At 43.0% G+C, this 24,472-nt stretch overlaps 9 non-coding genes across 9 annotated transcripts; all 9 read left to right on the top strand.

Annotated features, from left to right (window-relative positions):
• The first annotated feature begins 11,860 nt into the window (after window positions 1-11,860).
• Window positions 11,861-11,979, top strand: LOC143117586 (5S ribosomal RNA). The gene has a single exon (XR_012986035.1). It is a non-coding gene; the product is annotated as a 5S ribosomal RNA (ribosomal RNA).
• A 338-nt stretch (window positions 11,980-12,317) lies between these two features.
• LOC143117587 (5S ribosomal RNA) lies at window positions 12,318-12,436 on the top strand. Its single transcript, XR_012986036.1, has one exon. It is a non-coding gene; the product is annotated as a 5S ribosomal RNA (ribosomal RNA).
• Window positions 12,437-14,883: 2,447 nt separating this feature from the next.
• LOC143117585 (5S ribosomal RNA) lies at window positions 14,884-15,002 on the top strand. Its single transcript, XR_012986034.1, has one exon. It is a non-coding gene; the product is annotated as a 5S ribosomal RNA (ribosomal RNA).
• Window positions 15,003-15,340: 338 nt separating this feature from the next.
• On the top strand, window positions 15,341-15,459 carry LOC143117584 (5S ribosomal RNA). Its single transcript, XR_012986033.1, has one exon. It is a non-coding gene; the product is annotated as a 5S ribosomal RNA (ribosomal RNA).
• Window positions 15,460-17,904: 2,445 nt separating this feature from the next.
• On the top strand, window positions 17,905-18,023 carry LOC143117583 (5S ribosomal RNA). Its single transcript, XR_012986032.1, has one exon. It is a non-coding gene; the product is annotated as a 5S ribosomal RNA (ribosomal RNA).
• A 338-nt stretch (window positions 18,024-18,361) lies between these two features.
• On the top strand, window positions 18,362-18,480 carry LOC143117582 (5S ribosomal RNA). Its single transcript, XR_012986031.1, has one exon. It is a non-coding gene; the product is annotated as a 5S ribosomal RNA (ribosomal RNA).
• Window positions 18,481-20,925: 2,445 nt separating this feature from the next.
• On the top strand, window positions 20,926-21,044 carry LOC143117580 (5S ribosomal RNA). Its single transcript, XR_012986029.1, has one exon. It is a non-coding gene; the product is annotated as a 5S ribosomal RNA (ribosomal RNA).
• A 338-nt stretch (window positions 21,045-21,382) lies between these two features.
• Window positions 21,383-21,501, top strand: LOC143117579 (5S ribosomal RNA). Its single transcript, XR_012986028.1, has one exon. It is a non-coding gene; the product is annotated as a 5S ribosomal RNA (ribosomal RNA).
• Window positions 21,502-23,946: 2,445 nt separating this feature from the next.
• LOC143117578 (5S ribosomal RNA) lies at window positions 23,947-24,065 on the top strand. The gene has a single exon (XR_012986027.1). It is a non-coding gene; the product is annotated as a 5S ribosomal RNA (ribosomal RNA).
• Window positions 24,066-24,472: the final 407 nt, after the last annotated feature.

The raw sequence follows: 24,472 nt of genomic DNA, 5'->3' as shown, positions 1-24,472 counted from the left end.
CCTCCATCCACCTGTCCACACACGCACTGCATCCTAGCAGGCTTCGGCAGCACACACCAAAAATGGGTTCCTTCATCATTTCTGCAATTTTAGAACAAATGTAAAAATGCAACAGTAGTATTATAGGTAACTCAGCATAGGGAGTCTACAGTAGTCCAAAATTTCCAAGGGATATAGGCTAATTTGACATACCTGTACAAATTAGACAGCTGAAAGCAGTTTTAATTGCCTCCTTCTGATTCAGGCTGAGTGGGGGTGTGAGGGTCAATTGATTGCTGTTGACATAATAGTCAACCAGCTCTCTTAACTTTCTGGACACAACTTCCAGATTGTCCTCCACAGACACAGTCTGGTTGCTGTAAAGTATGTGTGAGCACTCATTCAACCAGCACAGTATTGATGTCATGCATAACTAGAGCTTGTCAAAATCTTTCAGGCATCTACACATACACATATGCTACATACACAAATCGCCAGATTTTTTTTAAATAGACTTTGTCTGTTTAGCTGATACCTTTCTCACCTTCTTTTGTGGCTTCGCAGCCTTTCAATTTCTGCCTCGGTCACAGCAAAGACCTTTCTGGCATGTTGTCGCCAGAAAGCAGAACCTGTGTGGAAAACCTGGTTATGGTCATCTAGTAAAAATATTGATGACTCCTGAACCTATGTTAATAAGAAATAATAATTAAATAATAAACAGCTTATCATAATATCTCAATCCAACTTCCAAAAACAGAATGACATGCACGAAAGATCATCATTCATCAAGTTTTTTTTTCAAATTATATGTATTCAAACACCTTTTTCATTTTTTTACATTCAAACAAAATGACTTATGAAAAATCTTTTGCAACCCCCCTCCACCCCCATGTATTCAAACATCTTTCTTTTGTTTCTGTTTTGTTTTTTACATTAAAAAAATCACCTGTGAAAATCTTTTGCAATTACATCCCTGTCCCATTTACAACTTTACAATACTTATAATATTAACATAGAATATTTGTACTCTTATATTTTATATATATTTCTTTTTCAAATCATTAAGCATTAAAAATATAAGAACCTCAATACATATATATTTTAAATCACGCATTTAAAATTTGTGGAACCGCTTGAGGAAAGAAACTCCTCCTCAGTCTGTTTTAGCCATGTGTGAACGTCTGCTTGACCTCAGTGGTCTTACTCCCTCAGCAGACACCAGACTTCCCACATAGCGGACTTCCTTCTTGAAGAGCTCGCACTTTGTTGGTCTGAGCTTCACACCGTGGCGCTGGCTCAAAACATGTCTCAATGCCTCCACATGAGCTCCTAACGTCTTGGCATAGCAGAGGACATCATCTAAGTAGGGGATGCAGCATTCGTCCCGCAAGGAGTTGAGCATCTCCTCCATACTCCTCTGGAATGCTGCTGGGGTGTTGGAAAGGCCAAAATGGATACGTACCCAGCGTGTCGATAAGATCTTGGATACGGGGCAGGGGGTCTCTGTCTGGAATGGTCTTTTGGTTTAGCAGCCGATAATCAATGCAAAGCCTCAAGGTTCCATCCTTCTTGCAGACACAAACGACAGGAGCGGCATAAGGGGATTTTGATTTTACGATCCACTTCTTAGCCAGCAAGTCCTGGATACTTGTCCTTGTACTTGTCCTTATCCTGGATACTAGTCCTTGACTTCTTTGCAGAGGGGTTTAGGGACAGCTGCATAGGATCGCTGCACTGGGATGTCATCCTTCAGTGTTAAGCTCATCTGGAGACTTGGGACACATCCACTAGGCAGTATCCAGTCAATTGACAAGGTTGTAGAGACAGACCAGAGGCACAGCTTCGAGGTCAACAGTGTCAACTCACCTGAGCTTGTTCCTGTTGGGGAGGATGAAAAAGACCGAGCAGAGCCTATGTCCCAGCTGTGGCACCCTCCTGTTGATATAAGCCATCTAACAGATGAACAACAAGCAACAGTGAGAGGAACGCTGTATGAGGAGTCCAGCGCCTTTGCACGGGATGACAACGACATTGGATGTGTCCCAAGTCTCCAGATGAGCTTAACACTGAAGGATGACATCCCAGTGCAGCGATCCTATGAAGCTGTCCCTAAACCCCTCTACAAAGAAGTCAAGGAGTATATCCAGGACTTGCTGGCTAAGAAGTGGATCGTAAAATCAAAATCCCCTTATGCCGCTCCTGTCGTTTGTGTCCGCAAGAACGGTACTGCAGACCACTTCTAACAAGCAGAGCTACCGTCTCGCGAACAAGCTGTGGCGGCAAACTGGAATGAATAACGGTACTGCAGACGGCTAGCTGACGTCTCTTGGTCCATGTTCATGTAACATAGCATTTTGAGCTCCGACACTGCTTGTTAGAAGCGTTTATGTTGACAAGTTTAATGAGTATGATTTAACAAATACACACGGGTGAAAATGAATAAGTATACACACTGGTTCTAGTAACGATTATTTTGCCAACTTTAATGAGAATGAATAAGTACACACTGGTTTTAGAAACGGTTATTTTGTCAACTTGAACAAGTATGAATTAGTCCACACACACAGAGTTTACAAATGGTTTTGTAAATGGTCATTGCTGTTTAGTTTAAGTGATTTAAAGTGATTCTTATGTCTTGTAGCCTTTGTCAGTAATCAAATGGAGTTTCAATGTTTTAGTCCAGTATTCGCTAGGCAGCTATATGCAGCTACAACTTTAATTACAATGTAGCCATGTTAAAGTACTCTATGAAGCCACAGTGGCCTTGGATAACTTATATGTTGGAATGTGAATATAGAGTACTATATGATATGTGATATTCTGTTATTTTGGGAGATGGCAATATGGCAATGTTTTGTATGAATTGTTTATGTATGCATTGGGGATAAGATTGCTATCTACTATTATATATTTACAGGGCCGTAGTCACCATAGACATTGAGGGGGACGTGTCCCCCCCAATATTCAAATATGACCAAAATGTCCCCCCCAATATTCGGACATAGAAAAATAAAGAAAGAATAAAGCGCTATACTAGGCCTACAGGAAACCAAAACGTATCTGAAATGTAATCAAACGTAAATAACGCACAAATTAGTGACCTATGGTTCCAGAGTAGCCTACACCCCTGGGTGGTTTGTCCTGGTGATTTTCCGTTTTTCGTTAGTGGCGTGCGCTATCAAAAGCTTCCATTTACTGCACCCTACTGCGGTGAGGTAGGGCTGTCAACAATATCGCAAAAGCTACCGGTACAATTTTCACAAAACTTCTTGGAAAGGTGTAGCACAGGCTAAGGAAATCCCATACATGTTTGGAGCCGATCAGACTGAAAGGGAACATTTTCCATATTGTAGCCTATTCTCGCAATGATAGCGAAAGTGAAACGTTTTATTTTAAATGATGAATTTGTGCAAGCTTGTGTCATTTCTTTCACATCTTTCAACATAAATAATGCATTCATATGCTAGTAGTAATGCCAGAAATTACCATGTATAGGCCTCTTAGAAATTATTGTTGCATCTTGCATATTATTTAAATGGGCAATCGTGCATCCATGCAGGCAAAACGTGATCAAATGTGGTGACGTTTACAATACGTGATGGCCTACAGTTAATGTGAATCGCGGACAATAACCAAAGAAAGGAATTTGCACCTCCATTCACCAATTAAAGGCTTTTGTAGGCCTAGTGTTTCTACATGTTGGCACAAAACGTCATTCTGTCAGAAGCCAGTCTATAATGCATACAGGGGTAACATGAGGTGAGTCAGACAGAAGAGGGGCCTGTCTTAGTAGCCTATTCCTGAATCCTGTCCCTTTCAAACTACGTTAAAATTGTGTGATTAGCCGCCAGCATAATAAAATCTAAATTAAAAGACAAAATCTTATTAGGCTCCAAACCTATGAGTCTAAGGCTTCAGGTGTAAGTAATAAGTCAAAGAACCACATTCTGTGTAACATAGAGGTTATCATAAGATATTTAAGATGGACCAGTGAAGTTGCTTCTTCTCCACCCTTCTCTTTTCACAAAACTCACGGGGGGGGGGGGGGGGGGCGCATCTGTGTCCGTCAAAAGTTTGGAATAACCTAATTGACTGACCTAACTAACGACTTGTTTGTGATTTTTAATAATATTTTTGCATGGTAGGAAATGTATTGAAATTCTGTTTGGGGGTCCCTCAGACCCCACCACAGATTTGGTCCCCCCCAATGTTGACATCATGACTACGGCCTTGTATATTTATATATTATATGCTTTATATATTGTACACCACACTGGAACTTTATATTTTACTTAATATACTATATATTTTATATATACTTAATATTCTATATATTTTGTGATTTATTTTGAATAAATAAACCAGATGCAATTTGGGAGAAAACATGGAAAGCTGCTGTGACTAAATCTCCTTTTATTTCACCTGTCTTTCAGTCCCGTATTGTTATTGTTGATTAAGATAAAAATCATAGCATTAAAAAATAAGTAAGGTAAGTTAATCAGGTGTATGTAGCACCCCTCTACTCTACTTAATAATAAATTGTACTTTAAAGTAAAAGGAGGTGCTTCTATGGGTTACTGTTAAGTTTAGGCCAGTTCTAGGTTCGGCATTAAGGGGGGAGTAAATTGACAAGGACACCAGTATGTAAAATGTTATAAATAAATAATGCAGGTTTATTAAATGCAAGAATATCTTTTCTCTAAGAGAAAAGAAGAGAAAATATTAGTAAATAGAAAATAAATAGTAAATAAATACAAAACCTTATAAAATAATAAAAGAGCTCTTAAAAATTCAAAGTATCAAATCAATAGTAAAAAACTCAAATGTCCAAATAAAAAAGAAATACCCGGGTAAGGTGGTGTGAGTGTACAATGTCAGTGTATGTGTGAAGGCTTATCTGTATCCAGGAAACAGATCCAAGGGGTTGGTTATCCAGTATAAAAGGGCAGTTCAAGGGGTTTGTTATCCAGTTGGTTATCCAGTATGAAAGGGCAGTTCAAGGGGTAGGTTATCCAGTATGAAAGGGTAGAACAGTTCAATCGTTTCAAGGGGACTGACTCGCCATCCAGTGTTCCAGTATACATAAAAAACCAATCTGCATACAGCAGTTTGAGAATACAATTAAGGTTATATATTCAATATCAAAGTCGTAAGATATCATTAAATTCCAATTGAACTACAATTCCAGTTCAATTAAATCCTATTAACTTAGCTAGGCACAAACTACGACGTTAGCGTCGCTGGTAATGAGAGAGAAGAGGTGCCGTTCTCACTCACACACACACACAGGCTACTACTGTGCGCGCTCCTCTAAACATTCTAATATTAACGTCTCCTATCTCTTAGGAGTTCGTTACTACCAACGATCATATATTTAAAATCATGTAATTCAATATATTCATTAACAACTTCTCTATTACTCAAAAACATACTTAAAGACAATATCGTTACAATAGCAGCACTTAAAAGGACAATCAAATAAAACATATCTCCGATTGGTTTTTGATTAGTTAGCTCAGTTTTCTAGCATGCTAATCATCCTATTGACTTGAATGTACTATCAGCTAAGGGTGCTAATTACTCGCTAGCAGAATGCTAGCGAAGTATTTTAACTCACCGGAGTTCGAGATTCAAACAACACAGGTCTTCAACAATCCGTAGAAAAATAGATATAAGGAAACGTAAAATGATTCAATACGATCAATAGATTTAGAAAAAGTTAGATTAGAGTTAGATAAAGTTATTATTAATTTTCTTAAGAGGATTATCAGTAACGTCTAATCAATTTCATTCAAGTGGAGTCTCGAGAGTGAAAAACAAACCCGTCACCTAGGAGATGACTATACCACAATAAAAGTATTTTAGAATACCTGCACTTTCAAGCAGACCAAAAAGAGAATGAAAAAGAAATACATATAATTATGTAAACTCAGCTTCTTGTTCTTGCTACTTCGTCATATTTATTCTATTTATTCATATTTATATATTAAAATATTTATTGTAATCAAACCATTCTAAAGCTAAAGTTACGGTCTTAGTAACCAAACTTTAAGGTGGGTTACACCCTCCCCCCTTAAATCACCCTGAGTCCCTTCATGGGTGTCTACAGGTCTATCTTTCTGAAAGCTATATCCTCAGGAGTGAGTGATTGTCTAGCTCATTAAAAGAGACCATGGCCCTATTAAGACCATCTAATATGGTGTGGGCAAAAGAAATAAGGGGGTTCCCTAGCTGGGAATACTGAAAGCGGCTGGGAGCTCTCTGTGATCTCTCAGATCTCCTGGTCGGAGGATCTTCAGAAGGCACTTCATCATCTGGCACCTCATGGAGTTCAGGTGCATCCGAGGGCTCTTTCTCGAAGTTCCCAAAGAGGGGGTCATCTTGAGACTCATTTGCCATATCTGTCCAACGGTCATCCACAGGCTCAGGTAAGCCATTCTCACCGATCGCTGCTCTTTCAGCTTCCGCAGCAGCAACAGAGGCAGGGCTTCCAGCGGCAGAGACAGGGCTTCCAGCAACAACAGCACCACGGACAGGACCCTCAGCAGCGGCAGCACCATGGACAGGACCCTCGGCAGTGGCAACACCATGGACAAGACCCTCAACAGCAGCAGCATGGACAGGACCTTCATCCATGGATTCCACAGGTAAGTATCCCTCATGCTTCTCAGGTCCGGCTGGGTGAACAGCTGGGGAGTCATGGCGGCACTTGGGAATCTTGTAGACTCTGGAGAATCTTGTCTCATAGGGAGTCGGGGGACTTTCCGAGCAGGATGAGTCATCACTCTCAGGGTCTGAAGCTTCACTTGCTGACCGTTGAACAGGGTTGTTCCTTGTTCGGGGTCGTAGTGTCGTTCCCTTCTCGGGTTGCTCTAGAGGTTCCTCATCAGTCAACACTCCACAAGGCAGCAGCAGATCTCTGTGCAGAGTGCGGGTTGGACCATCCGTCCCCTTAGGTTGGACAACATAAACAGGTACGTCATCAACTTGTTTGATCACCCTGTAGACACTGGATTCCCACCGGTCTGCCAGTTTATGCTTGTTCCGTAGTCGAATTGTTTCAAACCAAGACACGGTCTCCCTCTTCGAGAGTGGACTCCCGGACAGACTTATCGAAACGCCTTTTGTTCCTGACAGCCACCTTCTCTGCATTTTTCATAGCCAGTTCATAACTCTCTTTTAGGTGAGCCTTGAGCTTTCTCACATACTGAGAGTGGGAGGTTGACTGAACTCCTTGAACGGGCAATCCGAATGTGATGTTGATGGGTAGACGGGGTTGTCTGCCAAACATCAGCTCATACGGGGAGAAACCGGTGACTTCATTCTTGGTGCAGTTGTAAGCGTGAGTGAGGGGTTTGACAAAGTCACGCCATCTGCTCTTCTTGTCCTTCAGTGTTCCCAGCATACTGAGGAGTGTTCGATTGTACCTCTCCACGGGATTACCTCTTGGATGGTACGGACTGGTTCTCACTTTCCGAATTCCGGTAATGGCACAGAGCTCTTTGATTGTGTGCGACTCGAAATCTCTGCCCTGGTCACTGTGGAGTCTCTCGGGAAATCCGTAGTGGACGAAGAACTGCTCCCAAAGACATTTGGCTACCGTGCAGGCTTTCTGGTCTTTTGTTGGTATAGCCACTGCATACTTGGTGTAATGGTCGGTAATCACCAAGATGTCTTTTGTGTTCTTGCTGTCAGGCTCGAGGGACAAGAAGTCCATGCACACCAGCTCCATCGGTCGTGTGGTCTGAATGTTGACAAGAGGTGCAGCTTTCTCAGTCTGAGACTTCCGTCTGACACATCTGCCACAGGACTTGATCTTCCTCTCGACCTCAGCAGCCATCTTCGGCCAATAGAAGCGGAATCTGACCAGGTCAAGAGTGCGTTCAATCCCAAGATGCCCCATGTCATCATGCAGACTCTTGAGTACAACAGATCTCAACTCATGAGGAAGCACAAGCTGACAGACAGGGCGGGAGTCACACTGCCGGTTCCTGTACAAGACGCCATTCTTCAGTTCAAAGCGGCTCCACTCTTTCACCATCAACTTGAGCTCAGGAGAGTCTGCCATAAGTTGAGGCGTGGCTTGTGCACCTGATTCCAGCAGGGAAATGACTTTTCCAATAACAGGATCAGCTCTCTGGTGGCGGCTCAGTTCATCCTCAGAGAACATGGGGACGGTGACTTGTCCTTCCAAGCAGTCATCCTCTTCAAAGACGTCTGGCACAGCCTCAGGATGGAGCGCGAGGGATTCAACCAGTGTCATGGGTGGTGAGTCTCTGGGGACAGCAGAGATGTTTGTGACAAGCAGCGGAAACCACATCAGCAGATAAGTTCAACTGATCATCTGAGGATGACAAGTGCTGAGAGGTGAACTGCTCAATTCTTTGCTTTTCTTCCAGTGACACACGGTCGTTTACCACCTCGCCATGAGGACGTCTTGAGAGTCCGTCAGCATCCTGATTTTGCTTCCCAGCTCTGTACTTGAGGTCAAAGTTGAATGTCGAGAGGGCTGCCAACCAGCGGTAGCTTGCGGCATCAAGTTTGGCTGAGGTCAGGATGTAGGTCAAGGGGTTATTGTCGGTTAAGACTGTAAAGGTGTTTCCGTAGAGGTAGTCATGGAACTTCTCGACAATAGCCCACTTCAAGGCCAAAAACTCCAACTTGTGCGCTGGATATCTTGACTCACTTGATGACAATCCTCGGCTGGCATAAGCGATGACACGGCTTTGCCCGTCTTGTTCCTGATAGAGAGCTGCTCCCAGGCCTGTGGTGCTGGCATCTGTGTGTAGCACGAAAGGCAGCTTCATATCAGCGAACCCAAGGACAGGGGATGTCGTCAGTTTCTCAATGAGAGTCAAAAACGCCTGCTGACATGCAGGGGTCCAGCGGTCTGCAAACGGCTCCTTGGGATAAAAGTATTTCCCACCGCTGCCAGTCTTGTTCTTGTGATCTTTCCGGGCAGGTGGATATCCAGCAGTAAGGGCATTCAGAGGTTTCACGATCTTGGAATAATCTTTTACAAAGCGGCGATAATATCCAGTGAATCCCAAGAAAGACTGAAGTTCCTAAAGAGTTTTGGGCACTGGCCAGGTGGTTAAAGCTCTTATCTTGTCAGGATCGGTATGGACTCCATCCCTTGAGACAACATGTCCCAGGTATCGCACAGAGGTCTGAAAAAAGCGACACTTATCTGGAGACAACTTCAGGCCGTTTTCTCTGAGCCGTGTCAGAACGTTGGTGAGTCGGCTTTCATGCTCCTCTAAGGAACTGGAGAAGACGATCAGATCATCGATGAAGACAAGCACTTCCTTCAGATGGATGTCTCCCATGCACTTCTCCATGAGCCGTTGGAAGGTGGAGGGGGCGTTGGTTATCCCTTGTGGCATACGATTGAACTCGTAAAATCCCAATGGGCAGACAAAAGCGGTTTTGGGCTTGTCAGACTCTTCCATCTCAATCTAGTAGTATCCAGATTTCAGGTCCATGACCGAGAACCATTGGGATCCAGAGAGAGCAGAAAAGGTTTCCTCCACATTTGGCAGTGCATACGCATCTTTGATGGTTTGGTTGTTCAGTTTCCTAGCATGCTAATCATCCTATTGACTTGAATGTACTATCAGCTAAGGGTGCTAATTACTCGCTAGCAGAATGCTAGCGAAGTATTTTAACTCACCGGAGTTCGAGATTCAAACAACACAGGTCTTCAACAATCCGTAGAAAAATAGATATAAGGAAACGTAAAATGATTCAATACGATCAATAGATTTAGAAAAAGTTAGATTAGAGTTAGATAAAGTTATTATTAATTTTCTTAAGAGGATTATCAGTAACGTCTAATCAATTTCATTCAAGTGGAGTCTCGAGAGTGAAAAACAAACCCGTCACCTAGGAGATGACTATACCACAATAAAAGTATTTTAGAATACCTGCACTTTCAAGCAGACCAAAAAGAGAATGAAAAAGAAATACATATAATCATGTAAACTCAGCTTCTTGTTCTTGCTACTTCGTCATATTTATTCTATTTATTCATATTTATATATTAAAATATTTATTGCAATCAAACCATTCTAAAGCTAAAGTTACGGTCTTAGTAACCAAACTTTAAGGTGGGTTACATGTATAAAACAGAAATTGTAATTACCTTTTGAAGGCACCCTGCCACCATCACCAACTATGTTAATTCTTGATATCAGTTTATTTGTGAGGGCTCTGTCAAAAATAGGATTTAATAAAAAATATGCATGCTGTACAATAACTTGAGTTGCTGTACAATTATTGAAATAATGATCAGTCAATGATCATTATTTGAAATAATGATCAGTTTGGCAGATATTTAGAACACTGCTCACATTACCACCAACACAATGGTAAACAAATTGCTAATTTACAAAATCCAAGACTATTTTAAGTAGCTGCAATAATCATGATTAGTTTCTGTATTTGCATTACATAGCACATATGTCAAACAAATTAGAGCATGCACAATAACATACCCCCATAGCCCTCACCATGTAGCAACAATACAATACAATACATTCAAAACACAAACACTTACACCACGATGAAGGCAGCAGCGATGAATACCAGACATCATCAAGTAGCAGGTAGTACCATCAGGACAGACCGACTTTGACCTGGACAGTTGAAGGAGCCCTCTATACAGTCATAACAACAAACACGCATGAAAAGAGGGGATAAACTAAACACAGTTACAGACACAAATACATGCTCACATATTATAATGTTATGCGATTATACGTGTGTGTGTATACTTCAAACAAGGGGCAAATAAGGGCTAAAGTATAGGCTACGTGCCGTTGGTCAAACAAATGCTTCTTTCAATACCATTGGCTTGTAGGAAAAGAAAAGAAGAGTTATTGCGAATGTAACAAAGTTTAATAGGCTTTTCTTGCATTCTTCAGTTCATGCTTGTTTTCATCGGGAAAGTTTAGATTGTTGTTGAGCAGCAGCTGTGTGCTTGGTTTTCCAACTACTGTGTGCTTGGTTTTCCAAAACTACATGTCCCTGTAGTTTTAACCTTCTAGTAGAATTCTTGTCTTGCTGTATTCAATCCCCTCCGTTATGTTTTGAAGAAGATGAAAATGGGTGCCTGTAAATCCACTGTATATCCGACGTAGGCTACAAGCCCGCGGTGTAATGTCAGGCAGCGGTTCGCCCAAGAGCTGCAAAGGGATGATGCTGTCCAATGTCCTGGCCCACTCTTTAGGTTCCGCTGCGTTCCGGTCGGTGCTTTTGATTGTTTCAGTCTAGCCCACGACTGATTAAAGTGTAGACAGCATATAGAAGAAAGCGCATCCAGGAGTGTTGTCATTTGTTTCCTCGACCGAGTTCGTCCTATACGAGAAAATCTTCAGGGGTCTCAAAGCACACAAACTGCAAGTCATCTTACAATGAAACTTTTTTTTTTTTTTCTCACACTGTCTGATTATTGAAAACATAGTCTGCCTTCCTGTCGACATCACAAGTTGTATAATATTGTTCTGAACATCTCACAAGTTACTCGTTGCTGGATCTCCAAGTAAAGCGAATCACCAAAGATCCTGTTTTTACGCGCAGTGTCAATCGATGTTTGATAAGCTAATATCAGTGTACTTCATGGAGTTTTGCTTATCAGCAGTTGCTACTGCATCATATGTTGTCAACTTAGACGCAGCATTCGATTGACGTGTGTCTGCTATTACGTATCAGGTCTATAAGCCGTGCGCCAAGGAGAAGCGCCCATTCACGTCGCTGGAGCTGCCATGCTTTGCTCTCGTCGTTAGTGTTCTATTAGCTGGCCTGGCGCTCTCGGGGCTGAGAGGCAGACGGGTAACACGCGGGAGGAGCTTTAAGTAGGCTATTTTGACCGGTAGCTTTCGCTTACGGCCATACCACGCTGAACACGCCCGATCTCGTCCGATCTCGGAAGCTAAGCAGCGTCGGGCCTGGTTAGTACTTGGATGGGAGACCGCCTGGGAATACCAGGTGCCGTAAGCTTTTCCCACCTTCAGCCAGTGCAACTGTTTTTTGTTTTTTTTAGGCTGTCTTTCTGTGCGTGCCTGCTCCGTTCACCATTGGCTGCCCGGCAATTTTTCTACACCTTGACTGTTTGCTTCCTGTGTTTGCAAAACCATAAAATAAATAAACAAATGAAAATGCATACGTATTTTCTAAAACAATGTATAAGCGAGCAACCGGTTGGGGAAGAAAAGGACGAGTTGACTGCCAACAGCTGGCTTGGCGTTCTCGAGGCTGAGAGGCAGGCGGGTAACACGCGTGTGACTCCTAGCCGGGTTGAAGAGGCTTTAAGAAGGCTACTTTGACCGGTATCTTTCGCTTACGGCCATACCACGCTGAACACGCCCGATCTCGTCCGATCTCGGCAGCTAAGCAGCGTCGGGCCTGGTTAGTACTTGGATGGGAGACCGCCTGGGAATACCAGGTGCCGTAAGCTTTTCTCACCTTCAGCCAGTGCAACTGATTTTTTTTTAGGCCGTCTGACTGTGCGTGCCTGCTCCCTACCTTCCTTCACACATTTGGTCGCCTTTTCTACCCCCTTGACTTTTTGCTTCCTCCGTTTGAAAAAACAAAGTTCCCGGTTTTGCGCGCAGTGTGAATTGATATTTGATAAGCTGATTTCAGTGTACTTCATGGAGGTTTGCTTGACAACAGTTGCTACTGCATAATGTGTTGTCAATTTAGACGCAGCATTCGATTGACGTGCGTCTCCTATTACGTATCAGGCCTATATGAGCCGTGCGCCAAGGAGAAGTGCTCATTCGAGTCTCCGTCGCTGGGGGGAGCGCCGCGCTTTCAGTCGTTAGTGTTATATTTCTGGACATGTATGGATCATTGTCCACCGGTGACCCTATTTCACAAGGCGAGAACTACAGTTGGAGCAGGTAATTGTGTCTTTTTCCGTCCAGTAGTTAAAGCAAATTGGACCCGTGAAACACCTGTCTTGCTGTAGCCTAGTATCTAGCGTTCACCACACACGATCTGTATGCGCCTTCCTAACTGGCCAGACAGACCTAACTCGGAGCCTCCGCATCCCGTCGGCTAAGTGTAACTTGTTTATATGGAGAGGCTTTCTGAAACGAAGCTGATATTTAACGAATTGTAAATTAGGGCTGTTCTCTCGAGTGAAACGTCCCCCAAATGTTTTCACTCTGCTTAAAAACAGCACTTTTGTTTTTTTTCTTTGTTTTTACTTCGTGTTTTGTGTTTCATCTTTTTTTTTTCCTTTTAAAAAAAAGGGGGGGGGGGGGGGAAGCTGATCCTTTTTACTCTAATGATATTTTCAAACATCTATTTTAGTTAAGCTTACTTGTGGTAGTTTCACTAAGTGTACACCAAGTGGTTTTTGCCATGCTATGTCACCTTTAGAATCTGTTGAGAATCTAAACAAATCTGTAAGCGTCTTAATCAGAGATGATTTTTCCCGACCTGAAAAAAAAATACCTGTATATGAGAGCTTTTTGTTAACTCATGTTATCTTGTAGCCTATTTCTTCACATTATTTTACATTCCACTGCTGATATTTACAGGGTCTTCCTAATTCACTGCACTGGTTTTACTAGGCTATTGTATCTATCTCCTTTCCACCCTCTGAATTCTCGTCTTTACTTTATTCTAAATATCTGATGTTTTATTTATCGGTTTGTTTATTTGTATTATTTTATTTTTCATTCTTTTCCTTTTTCTCTATTATTGGGTTAAGTGCTCCAAACGTAAAGCACTTTGAGCTGCATTCTGTGTATGAAAGGTAGGCTACTATGTAAATAAAACGTAGTATATTATACCCTACACAAGTTGAACTGTGAGTAAAGTATAGCCTACGTGCCGTTGGTCAAACAAATGCTTCTTTCAATACCATTGGCTTGTAGGAAAAGAAAAGAAGAGTTATTGCGAATGTAACAAAGTTTAATAGGCTTTTCTTGCATTCTTCAGTTTACAATTTTTTTTGTGAAGCTTAATGCTTGTGTTCATCGGGAAAGTTTAGATCGTTGTTGAGCAGCAGCTGTGTGCTTGGTTTCCCATGTCCCTGTAGTTTCAACCTTCTAGTAGTAGAATTCTTGTCTTGCTGTATTCAATCCCCTCCGTTATGTTTTGAAGAAGATGAAAATGGGTGCCTGTAAATCCACTGTATATCCGACGTAGGCTACAAGCCCGCGGTGTAATGTCAGGCAGCGGTTCGCCCAAGAGCTGCAAAGGGATGATGCTGTCCAATGTCCTGGCCCACTCTTTAGGTTCCGCTGCGTTCCGGTCGGTGCTTTTGATTGTTTCAGTCTAGCCCACGACTGATTAAAGTGTAGACAGCATATAGAAGAAAGCGCATCCAGGAGTGTTGTCATTTGTTTCCTCGACCGAGTTCGTCCTATACGAGAAAATCTTCAGGGGTCTCAAAGCACACAAACTGCAAGTCATCTTACAATGAAACTTTTTTTTTTTTTTTCTCACACTGTCTGATTATTGAAAACATAGTCTGCCTTCCTGTCGACATCACAAGTTGTATAATATTGTTCTGAACATCTCACAAGTTACTCGTTGCTGGATCTCCAAGTAAAGCGAATCACCAAAGATCCTGTTTTTACGCGCAGTGTCAATCGATGTTTGATAAGCTAATATCAGTGTACTTCATGGAGTTTTGCTTATCAGCAGTTGCTACTGCATCATATGTTGTCAACTTAGACGCAGCATTCGATTGACGTGTGTCTGCTATTACGTATCAGGTCTATAAGCCGTGCGCCAAGGAGAAGCGCCCATTCACGTCGCTGGAGCTGCCATGCTTTGCTCTCGTCGTTAGTGTTCTATTAGCTGGCCTGGCGCTCTCGGGGCTGAGAGGCAGACGGGTAACACGCGGGAGGAGCTTTAAGTAGGCTATTTTGACCGGTAGCTTTCGCTTACGGCCATACCACGCTGAACACGCCCGATCTCGTCCGATCTCGGAAGCTAAGCAGCGTCGGGCCTGGTTAGTACTTGGATGGGAGACCGCCTGGGAATACCAGGTGCCGTAAGCTTTTCCCACCTTCAGCCAGTGCAACTGTTTTTTGTTTTTTTTAGGCTGTCTTTCTGTGCGTGCCTGCTCCGTTCACCATTGGCTGCCCGGCAATTTTTCTACACCTTGACTGTTTGCTTCCTGTGTTTGCAAAACCATAAAATAAATAAACAAATGAAAATGCATACGTATTTTCTAAAACAATGTATAAGCGAGCAACCGGTTGGGGAAGAAAAGGACGAGTTGACTGCCAACAGCTGGCTTGGCGTTCTCGAGGCTGAGAGGCAGGCGGGTAACACGCGTGTGACTCCTAGCCGGGTTGAAGAGGCTTTAAGAAGGCTACTTTGACCGGTATCTTTCGCTTACGGCCATACCACGCTGAACACGCCCGATCTCGTCCGATCTCGGAAGCTAAGCAGCGTCGGGCCTGGTTAGTACTTGGATGGGAGACCGCCTGGGAATACCAGGTGCCGTAAGCTTTTCTCACCTTCAGCCAGTGCAACTGATTTTTTTTTAGGCCGTCTGACTGTGCGTGCCTGCTCCCTACCTTCCTTCACACATTTGGTCGCCTTTTCTACCCCCTTGACTTTTTGCTTCCTCCGTTTGAAAAAACAAAGTTCCCGGTTTTGCGCGCAGTGTGAATTGATATTTGATAAGCTGATTTCAGTGTACTTCATGGAGGTTTGCTTGACAACAGTTGCTACTGCATAATGTGTTGTCAATTTAGACGCAGCATTCGATTGACGTGCGTCTCCTATTACGTATCAGGCCTATATGAGCCGTGCGCCAAGGAGAAGTGCTCATTCGAGTCTCCGTCGCTGGGGGGAGCGCCGCGCTTTCAGTCGTTAGTGTTATATTTCTGGACATGTATGGATCATTGTCCACCGGTGACCCTATTTCACAAGGCGAGAACTACAGTTGGAGCAGGTAATTGTGTCTTTTTCCGTCCAGTAGTTAAAGCAAATTGGACCCGTGAAACACCTGTCTTGCTGTAGCCTAGTATCTAGCGTTCACCACACACGATCTGTATGCGCCTTCCTAACTGGCCAGACAGACCTAACTCGGAGCCTCCGCATCCCGTCGGCTAAGTGTAACTTGTTTATATGGAGAGGCTTTCTGAAACGAAGCTGATATTTAATGAATTGTAAATTAGGGCTGTTCTCTCGAGTGAAACGTCCCCCAAATGTTTTCACTCTGCTTAAAAACAGCACTTTTGTTTTTTTTCTTTGTTTTTACTTCGTGTTTTGTGTTTCATCTTTTTTTTTTCCTTTTAAAAAAAAGGGGGGGGGGGGAAGCTGATCCTTTTTACTCTAATGATATTTTCAAACATCTATTTTAGTTAAGCTTACTTGTGGTAGTTTCACTAAGTGTACACCAAGTGGTTTTTGCCATGCTATGTCACCTTTAGAATCTGTTGAGAATCTAAACAAATCTGTAAGCGTCTTAATCAGAGATGATTTTTCCCGACCTGAAAAAAAAAATACCTGTATATGAGAGCTTTTTGTTAACTCATGTTATCTTGTAGCCTATTTCTTCACATTATTTTACATTCCACTGCTGATATTTACAGGGTCTTCCTAATTCACTGCACTGGTTTTACTAGGCTATTGTATCTATCTCCTTTCCACCCTCTGAATTCTCGTCTTTACTTTATTCTAAATATCTGATGTTTTATTTATCGGTTTGTTTATTTGTATTATTTTATTTTTCATTCTTTTCCTTTTTCTCTATTATTGGGTTAAGTGCTCCAAACGTAAAGCACTTTGAGCTGCATTCTGTGTATGAAAGGTAGGCTACTATGTAAATAAAACGTAGTATATTATACCCTACACAAGTTGAACTGTGAGTAAAGTATAGCCTACGTGCCGTTGGTCAAACAAATGCTTCTTTCAATACCATTGGCTTGTAGGAAAAGAAAAGAAGAGTTATTGCGAATGTAACAAAGTTTAATAGGCTTTTCTTGCATTCTTCAGTTTACAATTTTTTTTGTGAAGCTTAATGCTTGTGTTCATCGGGAAAGTTTAGATCGTTGTTGAGCAGCAGCTGTGTGCTTGGTTTCCCATGTCCCTGTAGTTTCAACCTTCTAGTAGTAGAATTCTTGTCTTGCTGTATTCAATCCCCTCCGTTATGTTTTGAAGAAGATGAAAATGGGTGCCTGTAAATCCACTGTATATCCGACGTAGGCTACAAGCCCGCGGTGTAATGTCAGGCAGCGGTTCGCCCAAGAGCTGCAAAGGGATGATGCTGTCCAATGTCCTGGCCCACTCTTTAGGTTCCGCTGCGTTCCGGTCGGTGCTTTTGATTGTTTCAGTCTAGCCCACGACTGATTAAAGTGTAGACAGCATATAGAAGAAAGCGCATCCAGGAGTGTTGTCATTTGTTTCCTCGACCGAGTTCGTCCTATACGAGAAAATCTTCAGGGGTCTCAAAGCACACAAACTGCAAGTCATCTTACAATGAAACTTTTTTTTTTTTTTTCTCACACTGTCTGATTATTGAAAACATAGTCTGCCTTCCTGTCGACATCACAAGTTGTATAATATTGTTCTGAACATCTCACAAGTTACTCGTTGCTGGATCTCCAAGTAAAGCGAATCACCAAAGATCCTGTTTTTACGCGCAGTGTCAATCGATGTTTGATAAGCTAATATCAGTGTACTTCATGGAGTTTTGCTTATCAGCAGTTGCTACTGCATCATATGTTGTCAACTTAAACGCAGCATTCGATTGACGTGTGTCTGCTATTACGTATCAGGTCTATAAGCCGTGCGCCAAGGAGAAGCGCCCATTCACGTCGCTGGAGCTGCCATGCTTTGCTCTCGTCGTTAGTGTTCTATTAGCTGGCCTGGCGCTCTCGGGGCTGAGAGGCAGACGGGTAACACGCGGGAGGAGCTTTAAGTAGGCTATTTTGACCGGTAGCTTTCGCTTACGGCCATACCACGCTGAACACGCCCGATCTCGTCCGATCTCGGAAGCTAAGCAGCGTCGGGCCTGGTTAGTACTTGGATGGGAGACCGCCTGGGAATACCAGGTGCCGTAAGCTTTTCCCACCTTCAGCCAGTGCAACTGTTTTTTGTTTTTTTTAGGCTGTCTTTCTGTGCGTGCCTGCTCCGTTCACCATTGGCTGCCCGGCAATTTTTCTACACCTTGACTGTTTGCTTCCTGTGTTTGCAAAACCATAAAATAAATAAACAAATGAAAATGCATACGTATTTTCTAAAACAATGTATAAGCGAGCAACCGGTTGGGGAAGAAAAGGACGAGTTGACTGCCAACAGCTGGCTTGGCGTTCTCGAGGCTGAGAGGCAGGCGGGTAACACGCGTGTGACTCCTAGCCGGGTTGAAGAGGCTTTAAGAAGGCTACTTTGACCGGTATCTTTCGCTTACGGCCATACCACGCTGAACACGCCCGATCTCGTCCGATCTCGGAAGCTAAGCAGCGTCGGGCCTGGTTAGTACTTGGATGGGAGACCGCCTGGGAATACCAGGTGCCGTAAGCTTTTCTCACCTTCAGCCAGTGCAACTGATTTTTTTTTAGGCCGTCTGACTGTGCGTGCCTGCTCCCTACCTTCCTTCACACATTTGGTCGCCTTTTCTACCCCCTTGACTTTTTGCTTCCTCCGTTTGAAAAAACAAAGTTCCCGGTTTTGCGCGCAGTGTGAATTGATATTTGATAAGCTGATTTCAGTGTACTTCATGGAGGTTTGCTTGACAACAGTTGCTACTGCATAATGTGTTGTCAATTTAGACGCAGCATTCGATTGACGTGCGTCTCCTATTACGTATCAGGCCTATATGAGCCGTGCGCCAAGGAGAAGTGCTCATTCGAGTCTCCGTCGCTGGGGGGAGCGCCGCGCTTTCAGTCGTTAGTGTTATATTTCTGGACATGTATGGATCATTGTCCACCGGTGACCCTATTTCACAAGGCGAGAACTACAGTTGGAGCAGGTAATTGTGTCTTTTTCCGTCCAGTAGTTAAAGCAAATTGGACCCGTGAAACACCTGTCTTGCTGTAGCCTAGTATCTAGCGTTCACCACACACGATCTGTATGCGCCTTCCTAACTGGCCAGACAGACCTAACTCGGAGCCTCCGCATCCCGTCGGCTAAGTGTAACTTGTTTATATGGAGAGGCTTTCTGAAACGAAGCTGATATTTAATGAATTGTAAATTAGGGCTGTTCTCTCGAGTGAAACGTCCCCCAAATGTTTTCACTCTGCTTAAAAACAGCACTTTTGTTTTTTTTCTTTGTTTTTACTTCGTGTTTTGTGTTTCATCTTTTTTTTTTCCTTTTAAAAAAAAGGGGGGGGGGGGAAGCTGATCCTTTTTACTCTAATGATATTTTCAAACATCTATTTTAGTTAAGCTTACTTGTGGTAGTTTCACTAAGTGTACACCAAGTGGTTTTTGCCATGCTATGTCACCTTTAGAATCTGTTGAGAATCTAAACAAATCTGTAAGCGTCTTAATCAGAGATGATTTTTCCCGACCTGAAAAAAAAAATACCTGTATATGAGAGCTTTTTGTTAACTCATGTTATCTTGTAGCCTATTTCTTCACATTATTTTACATTCCACTGCTGATATTTACAGGGTCTTCCTAATTCACTGCACTGGTTTTACTAGGCTATTGTATCTATCTCCTTTCCACCCTCTGAATTCTCGTCTTTACTTTATTCTAAATATCTGATGTTTTATTTATCGGTTTGTTTATTTGTATTATTTTATTTTTCATTCTTTTCCTTTTTCTCTATTATTGGGTTAAGTGCTCCAAACGTAAAGCACTTTGAGCTGCATTCTGTGTATGAAAGGTAGGCTACTATGTAAATAAAACGTAGTATATTATACCCTACACAAGTTGAACTGTGAGTAAAGTATAGCCTACGTGCCGTTGGTCAAACAAATGCTTCTTTCAATACCATTGGCTTGTAGGAAAAGAAAAGAAGAGTTATTGCGAATGTAACAAAGTTTAATAGGCTTTTCTTGCATTCTTCAGTTTACAATTTTTTTTGTGAAGCTTAATGCTTGTGTTCATCGGGAAAGTTTAGATCGTTGTTGAGCAGCAGCTGTGTGCTTGGTTTCCCATGTCCCTGTAGTTTCAACCTTCTAGTAGTAGAATTCTTGTCTTGCTGTATTCAATCCCCTCCGTTATGTTTTGAAGAAGATGAAAATGGGTGCCTGTAAATCCACTGTATATCCGACGTAGGCTACAAGCCCGCGGTGTAATGTCAGGCAGCGGTTCGCCCAAGAGCTGCAAAGGGATGATGCTGTCCAATGTCCTGGCCCACTCTTTAGGTTCCGCTGCGTTCCGGTCGGTGCTTTTGATTGTTTCAGTCTAGCCCACGACTGATTAAAGTGTAGACAGCATATAGAAGAAAGCGCATCCAGGAGTGTTGTCATTTGTTTCCTCGACCGAGTTCGTCCTATACGAGAAAATCTTCAGGGGTCTCAAAGCACACAAACTGCAAGTCATCTTACAATGAAACTTTTTTTTTTTTTTTCTCACACTGTCTGATTATTGAAAACATAGTCTGCCTTCCTGTCGACATCACAAGTTGTATAATATTGTTCTGAACATCTCACAAGTTACTCGTTGCTGGATCTCCAAGTAAAGCGAATCACCAAAGATCCTGTTTTTACGCGCAGTGTCAATCGATGTTTGATAAGCTAATATCAGTGTACTTCATGGAGTTTTGCTTATCAGCAGTTGCTACTGCATCATATGTTGTCAACTTAAACGCAGCATTCGATTGACGTGTGTCTGCTATTACGTATCAGGTCTATAAGCCGTGCGCCAAGGAGAAGCGCCCATTCACGTCGCTGGAGCTGCCATGCTTTGCTCTCGTCGTTAGTGTTCTATTAGCTGGCCTGGCGCTCTCGGGGCTGAGAGGCAGACGGGTAACACGCGGGAGGAGCTTTAAGTAGGCTATTTTGACCGGTAGCTTTCGCTTACGGCCATACCACGCTGAACACGCCCGATCTCGTCCGATCTCGGAAGCTAAGCAGCGTCGGGCCTGGTTAGTACTTGGATGGGAGACCGCCTGGGAATACCAGGTGCCGTAAGCTTTTCCCACCTTCAGCCAGTGCAACTGTTTTTTGTTTTTTTTAGGCTGTCTTTCTGTGCGTGCCTGCTCCGTTCACCATTGGCTGCCCGGCAATTTTTCTACACCTTGACTGTTTGCTTCCTGTGTTTGCAAAACCATAAAATAAATAAACAAATGAAAATGCATACGTATTTTCTAAAACAATGTATAAGCGAGCAACCGGTTGGGGAAGAAAAGGACGAGTTGACTGCCAACAGCTGGCTTGGCGTTCTCGAGGCTGAGAGGCAGGCGGGTAACACGCGTGTGACTCCTAGCCGGGTTGAAGAGGCTTTAAGAAGGCTACTTTGACCGGTATCTTTCGCTTACGGCCATACCACGCTGAACACGCCCGATCTCGTCCGATCTCGGAAGCTAAGCAGCGTCGGGCCTGGTTAGTACTTGGATGGGAGACCGCCTGGGAATACCAGGTGCCGTAAGCTTTTCTCACCTTCAGCCAGTGCAACTGATTTTTTTTTAGGCCGTCTGACTGTGCGTGCCTGCTCCCTACCTTCCTTCACACATTTGGTCGCCTTTTCTACCCCCTTGACTTTTTGCTTCCTCCGTTTGAAAAAACAAAGTTCCCGGTTTTGCGCGCAGTGTGAATTGATATTTGATAAGCTGATTTCAGTGTACTTCATGGAGGTTTGCTTGACAACAGTTGCTACTGCATAATGTGTTGTCAATTTAGACGCAGCATTCGATTGACGTGCGTCTCCTATTACGTATCAGGCCTATATGAGCCGTGCGCCAAGGAGAAGTGCTCATTCGAGTCTCCGTCGCTGGGGGGAGCGCCGCGCTTTCAGTCGTTAGTGTTATATTTCTGGACATGTATGGATCATTGTCCACCGGTGACCCTATTTCACAAGGCGAGAACTACAGTTGGAGCAGGTAATTGTGTCTTTTTCCGTCCAGTAGTTAAAGCAAATTGGACCCGTGAAACACCTGTCTTGCTGTAGCCTAGTATCTAGCGTTCACCACACACGATCTGTATGCGCCTTCCTAACTGGCCAGACAGACCTAACTCGGAGCCTCCGCATCCCGTCGGCTAAGTGTAACTTGTTTATATGGAGAGGCTTTCTGAAACGAAGCTGATATTTAATGAATTGTAAATTAGGGCTGTTCTCTCGAGTGAAACGTCCCCCAAATGTTTTCACTCTGCTTAAAAACAGCACTTTTGTTTTTTTTCTTTGTTTTTACTTCGTGTTTTGTGTTTCATCTTTTTTTTTTCCTTTTAAAAAAAAGGGGGGGGGGGGAAGCTGATCCTTTTTACTCTAATGATATTTTCAAACATCTATTTTAGTTAAGCTTACTTGTGGTAGTTTCACTAAGTGTACACCAAGTGGTTTTTGCCATGCTATGTCACCTTTAGAATCTGTTGAGAATCTAAACAAATCTGTAAGCGTCTTAATCAGAGATGATTTTTCCCGACCTGAAAAAAAAAATACCTGTATATGAGAGCTTTTTGTTAACTCATGTTATCTTGTAGCCTATTTCTTCACATTATTTTACATTCCACTGCTGATATTTACAGGGTCTTCCTAATTCACTGCACTGGTTTTACTAGGCTATTGTATCTATCTCCTTTCCACCCTCTGAATTCTCGTCTTTACTTTATTCTAAATATCTGATGTTTTATTTATCGGTTTGTTTATTTGTATTATTTTATTTTTCATTCTTTTCCTTTTTCTCTATTATTGGGTTAAGTGCTCCAAACGTAAAGCACTTTGAGCTGCATTCTGTGTATGAAAGGTAGGCTACTATGTAAATAAAACGTAGTATATTATACCCCACACAAGTTGAACTGTGAGTAAAGTATAGCCTACGTGCCGTTGGTCAAACAAATGCTTCTTTCAATACCATTGGCTTGTAGGAAAAGAAAAGAAGAGTTATTGCGAATGTAACAAAGTTTAATAGGCTTTTCTTGCATTCTTCAGTTTACAATTTTTTTTGTGAAGCTTAATGCTTGTGTTCATCGGGAAAGTTTAGATCGTTGTTGAGCAGCAGCTGTGTGCTTGGTTTCCCATGTCCCTGTAGTTTCCACCTTCTAGTAGTAGAATTCTTGTCTTGCTGTATTCAATCCCCTCCGTTATGTTTTGAAGAAGATGAAAATGGGTGCCTGTAAATCCACTGTATATCCGACGTAGGCTACAAGCCCGCGGTGTAATGTCAGGCAGCGGTTCGCCCAAGAGCTGCAAAGGGATGATGCTGTCCAATGTCCTGGCCCACTCTTTAGGTTCCGCTGCGTTCCGGTCGGTGCTTTTGATTGTTTCAGTCTAGCCCACGACTGATTAAAGTGTAGACAGCATATAGAAGAAAGCGCATCCAGGAGTGTTGTCATTTGTTTCCTCGACCGAGTTCGTCCTATACGAGAAAATCTTCAGGGGTCTCAAAGCACACAAACTGCAAGTCATCTTACAATGAAACTTTTTTTTTTTTTTTCTCACACTGTCTGATTATTGAAAACATAGTCTGCCTTCCTGTCGACATCACAAGTTGTATAATATTGTTCTGAACATCTCACAAGTTACTCGTTGCTGGATCTCCAAGTAAAGCGAATCACCAAAGATCCTGTTTTTACGCGCAGTGTCAATCGATGTTTGATAAGCTAATATCAGTGTACTTCATGGAGTTTTGCTTATCAGCAGTTGCTACTGCATCATATGTTGTCAACTTAGACGCAGCATTCGATTGACGTGTGTCTGCTATTACGTATCAGGTCTATAAGCCGTGCGCCAAGGAGAAGCGCCCATTCACGTCGCTGGAGCTGCCATGCTTTGCTCTCGTCGTTAGTGTTCTATTAGCTGGCCTGGCGCTCTCGGGGCTGAGAGGCAGACGGGTAACACGCGGGAGGAGCTTTAAGTAGGCTATTTTGACCGGTAGCTTTCGCTTACGGCCATACCACGCTGAACACGCCCGATCTCGTCCGATCTCGGAAGCTAAGCAGCGTCGGGCCTGGTTAGTACTTGGATGGGAGACCGCCTGGGAATACCAGGTGCCGTAAGCTTTTCCCACCTTCAGCCAGTGCAACTGTTTTTTGTTTTTTTTAGGCTGTCTTTCTGTGCGTGCCTGCTCCGTTCACCATTGGCTGCCCGGCAATTTTTCTACACCTTGACTGTTTGCTTCCTGTGTTTGCAAAACCATAAAATAAATAAACAAATGAAAATGCATACGTATTTTCTAAAACAATGTATAAGCGAGCAACCGGTTGGGGAAGAAAAGGACGAGTTGACTGCCAACAGCTGGCTTGGCGTTCTCGAGGCTGAGAGGCAGGCGGGTAACACGCGTGTGACTCCTAGCCGGGTTGAAGAGGCTTTAAGAAGGCTACTTTGACCGGTATCTTTCGCTTACGGCCATACCACGCTGAACACGCCCTTTTTGTTGAGCTTCAGTGTGCTGTCGGTGGCTGCAGTG

The sequence above is a fragment of the Alosa pseudoharengus genome, unplaced genomic scaffold (genome assembly GCF_046254945.1).
Source record: "Alosa pseudoharengus isolate Yale_2024_CS ecotype anadromous, Long Island Sound unplaced genomic scaffold, YU_APseudo_1.1 YU_APseudo_1.1_scf_11, whole genome shotgun sequence".
Taxonomy (NCBI): Eukaryota; Metazoa; Chordata; class Actinopteri; order Clupeiformes; family Clupeidae; genus Alosa; species Alosa pseudoharengus.
Note: the sequence above shows the minus strand (reverse complement) of the source record. Positions and strands in the feature narration are given on the sequence as shown.